This window comes from Phaethon lepturus, unplaced genomic scaffold (genome assembly GCF_000687285.1).
Source record: "Phaethon lepturus isolate BGI_N335 unplaced genomic scaffold, ASM68728v1 scaffold53613, whole genome shotgun sequence".
NCBI classification, from domain to species: Eukaryota; Metazoa; Chordata; class Aves; order Phaethontiformes; family Phaethontidae; genus Phaethon; species Phaethon lepturus.
The window spans coordinates 1-6,952 of NW_010529379.1; positions in this window are offsets into that span (position 1 = coordinate 1).

A 6,952-nucleotide genomic window follows, 5' to 3' on the forward strand; every position below is an offset into this window, starting at 1 on the left:
GGAGGCAAGCCCTAGGGGGCAGCATGGGGCTGGGGAGGCGGTGCTGCCGCCCGGCCCAGCCGGCCCCGCTCCCCTTCCGCCGCTCGCTTCCCCCTCGGTTCGCCGCTGGGTTCTGTGCGAGCAGTTTCAGCCTAGGGAGGCGTGCGGGGAGCTCGGGGAGGAAGCTCTTAGTTACTTGGCAGTTCGTGGCACTTATGGTGTTAATGGTTAGTGGTCCCGGCGGCATGGCTTTCCTCTTGTGGGAGCCGTAATAGGAGTGTTAGCCCGTGTCAGTACTGCTTGGTTTTTATTAAGATCTATTTTGAGTGACCATTCCGGTCTCAGAGCTTGCTGCAATTAGATCGAAACGCCTGACATCTTGGGGGTTTTTGGTGATTTTTCATCGGGGTATATATGCTTTTAAGGAAGGAGTAAAAGCACATCTTTGTCTAGCATCTACATCTGAAACTTGAAAGTCCAGTTGTCTTCAACACGTTACTCTCTGAAAAAGTAAAGATGGGAGGTGAAAGAGAGTATGTAGTGTTTTGTTGACTTGTGTCACAGGCAGTGTGAGAATCTTAAGTATATAACACGGTGTGGTTTTCTGGTGGGTTAAGTTCAGCGCAGGGTGACACATACGAGATGGCAATCTGATCAGAGTGTTTAATAGTGTATCTATAAATATATAGTGGGAGGTTTTAATCAATGAGGTTAAAATGTATTACAGAGTAAGTTCACACAGAGCCATGTCCGATTTCCATAATCTGGTCACTATGGATGCATCTTCTTCTGTTCATTTAAAATTAACTGTTGTCTTGAATTTTTAAAGTCTTCTTCCTTGCAAGTAACACTGTGTAAGGAAATCAAGATTTACTTGATTGAAAAATGGAGTTTGTTTGTTTGTTTATTATGCTGTTTTGTTATTAGAGTCAGATAGACACATGCAAACATCTCTGCTTTACACCCATTTGAGTTTGCAAACTGGAAAATAAGACTTATTTAAAGTAATTACTTAGAGCATTGCATATTAAATGAATAAGTGGGATGATATATGCTTGTATATTCAGCAACAGGACTGAACAGGGCTCTTGAATGCCTGTTTTGCTCTTGTTAGCACTATCCTGTCGCGGGACTACAATTCCCGGTATTCCTTTCACTTCAAACAGCATTGTGCTTTAAAGCAACAGACAGTTGCCCAAATTAACATAGTAAGTATAAGGTATACTACTTCTGTGCTAAACAGTGAATCCAGAGCTGTGGTTTGAGAATGCAAAGCATTTGGGAGCAGTTCCAGCTTAAGCACTCCTGACCACCTCCCTGGCCTCTACCCTTCTGTAACATCCTCTTGTACCATGGCTCAAACCAGCAAGGTTTAGACTTTTCTGGTGACTTCCCTGATTCAGTCACCACTTGGCTCTGCAGTCGTTTTGCTGGCACGGAGGGAGGATGGCATGGAAGTGGGCACAAGCAGGCAAGGGGGCAGCAGGGCTGCATTTGGTGTTACGCTAGTTCGAAGTCTTCATTGAACTGTTTGTGCAAGCCATGGTGGGGCTGCCCTGAACTGCTAGGTTCAGCTGAACCTGTCCGTGTAAGTCACATAGCTAAACTCTTACAACAGCTGACACTTTTCCTTCCCTTTTCAGTGGTCCTGCTGCTGCTCCTCCAGTACTGCATCCTCTCCTACTCTAGTGCCCATTGGATCCTGCTCAGCACATAAATCGGCAGAAAATTACCTTCTCTTCCCTCTGTTGAGTTAATGAGGTTAAAATTGAGTTATGGAGAGGTCTGCTGAGCTACAGAATTGGTAGAAATGTTTGTGTGAATTGGCAAGGGGGAGGAAGGAGATTCTCCCTCTCCTGGAAGCAGTGAGCTTTTGGATTGTCTCTGTGAAAGTCTGCTGAATGCTGGAGTTGCTGCTGGAGTTGTGCGGATCATGCAGCCTTTAGGGTGCTTTGCTCAGCCAGTTACTCAGCATCACCCTGAGAGGGCACCGAGTGAATGAAGTGGTGGGAACAGAAGAGGAGAACTGGCAGGAGCTGCTGAAGCACTTCTGTATGTGAACTCTCTCTCTGCCACTCATTTGTACTGGTACGCTATTGCTTCTGTGCTTGCATTGTACTTGGATTAGTATTCAAATTGACACACAAAAATCATGTGGCTGCTAAAGAACTGGCACAAGAGAAAGCGGGAATGTACAGACTGAGCTATTGGTGGGGGATTGAAGCCTGAGTTTGGGTCAGTTTTGGATCCGTGTGTGCTCTCACAAACCTGCATCCTGCAGCTGCAGTTCTGCAACAGTTTGAACTGACTGGAGTCAGTTTTGACACAGTCTTACAGCCTCCCATGTGCTGCTATTAATGCATGTCCAATTCTGCACTGAGTTTATTCTGAGAACTAAGTAGCTGAAAAGAAACGCTCCAAAAAATTTTTTTTCTCTTTTTTTTTTTTTCTAGTGGCTTAATTTACTGAACCCATTCATCCCAGGGACAAAGAAAGTCAAAAAGTGGGTGTGAAATCAGGTGGCTAAAATAAGCATCTGCAGGGGTGGGACTGAGGTGGTCCTTCCTAGGTAGCTTTTATCCTGCCTAGGAATTGCAGCCTCAACTCCAGAATCTTTGAAGTCCTGTGGGACCACCTTTTAAGGTACAACTTTGACTACAGAGATTATGGGAAAGTAAACCCCCAAATAGCTTTGTTTTTTTTGTCACCTTCTGTTGTTGCAAAGACCTCTGTTCCATGCCTGGTTTTGCTGTGGTTTAGTATCAATAATAATTTGTAGTGTAACATATAATTTAGGTTCCTGTTTAAAGTGACAACTGCGTTGGCTTCACACCCTTTGTGAGCCAGAAGCATTCTGGGCCTCCCTTTCCTCTCTGGCTTAATGGTACTTGTCTGAGCTGTCAAAAACAGTAACTGAAATAAGGTTTGAGGCTGTTTTGAATAACTCCCTAAAGCTGTGCAAGTTTTCATCCAGCTTTGATTTTGCTCAGGGTCTTTCATATTCTTAGAAACTTGAATACTTTTTAGGAGTGGGTGGGGTTTTTTGTTACCTGGGTGGGGTAGATGAAGTGAAATCGTCTACAGCCTGGTGATCCTATAGAAAAACTAGTTGCTCTTGATGCCATTGATTTGTCCAGAAAAGCTGAGGCTGTGGTCATTGGGTCTTTTGTTTTGTTTTTGTGTCCTGTATTTGCTTTAGGCCACTGTCTTGTTGAGGAAGACTTTGTGCTGCTATAGTTAGTTGAAAAACAAAACAAAACCCCCAAAAAACAACCAACAACCAAAACTGGTTTAGATATGATTTCTTAAAACAATAAATAATCAAGAAACCCTACTTCAGAAGGAGGTCCTTTGCCTGCCTGTGTACTGGAGACCATGGGAAAAGGGGAGGATGACCTTGCCTGTTAGGAATCCTCCTGATCCTAGTGTCTTTGCCTGCGTCCTGGAGAGGGATGAACAAAATCCACTGCCGCTGTTCAGAAGCTGTCCCTGTCCTTTAAGTAATAAATATTTATATGCAAAAACTGTGTTGTGGAAGACTAAAATAAATGATAATTGAATTTCTTATGGTTACTGGTTACTGATGTATGTGTTTGTATGGCTTAGGGTTTTATTGATTTGATTTTGTGCAGCTTCCCCCCCCCCTCCGATTTGATAGATTTCAGAGATGAGAAGCTAAAACCTGGCAGGCTCAGGCAGCTTTTTAGATCCATTTTGACAGCCATAGAATTTCTTTTCTCAAATTCATAGGCATGTAGTACACTTTCCAGTATAGAAGAACTAAGGCTTTTCGTATGTGGTATAAATCTGAACGGTACTTTTTAATCAGTCTGGTAAACACTTACAGATAAATCTGGCTTTGTGAGTACCTTACGCGATGACAGCATTGATCATGTTTGTCTTTCAGTTGTTGATTGGTGCTTCTGAATGTTACAGAAATGCAAATAATGCTCAGAAAGTGAGTTAATAGGCTTAATACATTTAGAACCATGTAAATGAAACTTTTTCATTTTTGAATTTTTCATTTGTGAAATGAACTCAAAAATGAGTTTTCATTTTTGAGGGTACTGTTGCCATGAAATGCTAAATTCCTTGATGAAAGGTGCAGAATGCGATTGAGCTATATTTTGACATTTGAGGAAATCTGCTTGTAAAACTACTGTAATAGAATTATAAAAGGCAGTATGATTATAGAGTAGTGTTACAATTAATAAAGCATTAAAATAGCAACGTGGAAATTTACATTGAAATAAAAAAGGCCCCTTGGAATCTCTAATTGTGCTGGTAAACTTAACTGTATAGATAAACCCAAAGTCATAAGTGATCCATGTGTGGTGTTATATTATTTGATGGTGCAGCCCTTTAGCAGGAATTTCTGAGTATGTGGAGATGTAAGTATATTCCAGTTTTTTTCTGAGGTAGGAAGATGGTGTTCATCTCTTCCTTTTCTCCCTCTGTTCCTAAAGGACTTATCAGCATGAGTCTGATGTAGAAAGAATTGAAAGCAAATCACATCTGAAGATGTGTTAAAGATCACATGGTGGTGATGAGGGGGACATCTCTTGCTCTCCTTTAGGTTATCTGTTGGCATTAGGAGCTGTGATATTCACTGGGAAAGGTGTCCTGTCTGTTTGTTCTGGCTTTTGATACCATCTCTTGAAAGCAGTGTTGGTGTATTGGGAGAAGGAATAGAGGCTGAAGAAGCACACTTAAGAGTCTTCAAGTTTGTCATTTGGCTGGTATTAGGAAATAAAAGGCAGCAGTAGATGGAGACAAAGGGGTTTTTGCTCATTAGGCTGCTAGGCTCAAATAAATAATGATTTTTCACAAGAATGTTTGCTAGGCTTCACTGAATAATTTTTGATTTTGCTTGGGGATTTTGCAGTTGACATCTATATCAATATATTTTCCAGCAAAAGCAAGTGTTTTTCCTAATGCTTAGTATAGTTTGAGTATTCTTCTGTGGCTCCTTACCTTTGCTATTATACTTCCCTTGTCGTTACTGTTTGTTAGGCAGAAGTGGCTCAGTACAGATAGTACTCACCCTCCCCAAACTGGGCTTATGAAAGATCAGTTTCCTTCTTTGTGCAGAGTATGCCTATTTCCAGATGAAAGTGTAGCTACCGTACCTGTTAGTTGTTAGAAACGCTACCATATTGAATGTTTTTGCTTCACGTTGTTGCATACTTCTATTCATTTACAGTTAGACTTCATGCTAGACTTCATTTACCTATACTGCTCTTGAACTGTAGCACACCGGAGAGTGTAGTTCAGTCCTTGCTTACAAAGGGACCAAGACTGAATTTAGTGGAAGTCTTTAATGTAGTTTCTGTTTTAATGCTGTTTATTACCACTGTTTACGAAAATGGGGAACAGGGTTTAATTAGAGTATCTAGAACTATAAAATGAATGGATTGAGAAGCAGAAAGAGGGAAGTTTGAGTGAGTTTGTCATTAAGTGTTTACGTGATAGTGCAGATCTTCATTGGGTAGCTGTCTTCTTTCAGAAGTTCAGGTGGGATGCTTAACAAGAAAGTTTGGGGGGGTTGGGTTTTTGTGTTTTTTCCCTTTTTAAATGTATGTTATCAGGCAAGCTCTATGGAGGAAAAATAAAAAGCCTAGTGTTGCTGCAAGATTTCCAAGGGTTTGGGGGGGGGTGATTCTAATTGTAGGTAAATAATATGTTTGGTTCTAATTATAGGTAAATGCAATGAATAGGGTTTTCCCTCACAAATTTTAAGTCTCTGGTTTCTTTTCTGAAGGCTGTATCCAGTAACTTCCTAAAGAATTTTGTCAGTATGCAGAGTGACTTGCATTCTGGTAGTCAAACTGTTCAGTTCCAGCTCTGATAAAGAGCTATGTTAAAGGCTTGCTGGTCCAGTAAAATAGACATTTAAACCTTTTTCTCTGTGTGTGGCTTTTTTTTTTTTTATCTTGAGCTCAAAGCCAATCCCTTCCTGTCACTGGCAGCAAGAAAATTCTTTGTCGACTGAAAAGATCTCAATTCTTTTTCTTTATGTTGAGGCAGTAGTTCAGCCAGTTTTTCCTCATATGATTCTGTTATACTTTGTCAATAATCTTACTATCCTTCTTTGACAATCTGTAAACGGTTCTAAAACCTGTGAATTTCTGGATGATAGTTATAGTAAGATGTTTGAGCCAATACATCCCTTAAGTCACTTGTCTCTACTGTTTTTCTCCAACACCTCGATCTTTTGAGTCTTTGTAACTTAGTTACTAATCATCTGGACATAAAGATTTCTGTATGTTTAAGTAGTTGGATCTCATAGGTGTCTAACAGAAATCCAGTATTTTTCTACTCTTTAACTGATTAAAAACAAGAACTTCAACAAAAGACATTATGTTAGTTTGTTGCCAATTTCTTCCACCAGATTGAAATGCCTGTTACATGATGCCTGTTACCTGCGGTGAGCAGAGCATTAATGCTCTTTTTTTTAATAACAGTAAAAAGAAAAGGCCCACTTTATTTCATTATGAGGAATAGTAGAGAGGAGGATGAATTAAAACTGAGTAAATGAATTACTAATGCATAAATGCAATTGTAAAATAATTGTGTCAATTAGTGTTGGATTTTTTCCTGCAAGTTATAACAGAGTGAGACACAACTGTGTACAAAAGCATTAGTTGCTTTCTTATAATTGTCTATGCAAAAGGCATTGAGACTGCAGACCAAAACTAGCATGTGCTTTGCTGGCTATTTATGTACTGTAAAATTTCAGCTCTACTTGTGACCGCACTTACTACTGGCCCATTGAGCCAGAAGTGTTGTGACTGGGTTGTTTGGGGTTTTTTTTGTTACATGGAACAGTAAAAATAGTAGCCTGGGTCCTCTAGATCATCATTGAGGGTTTTTTGAACTCTGACTTTTAAATAAAGGTTTAACCCTTTTCCCCCACCTCCATTCAAAAAATACTAGTTTTCTGGTTGGCTTTTTTTTTCTTTTTTTTCTTTTT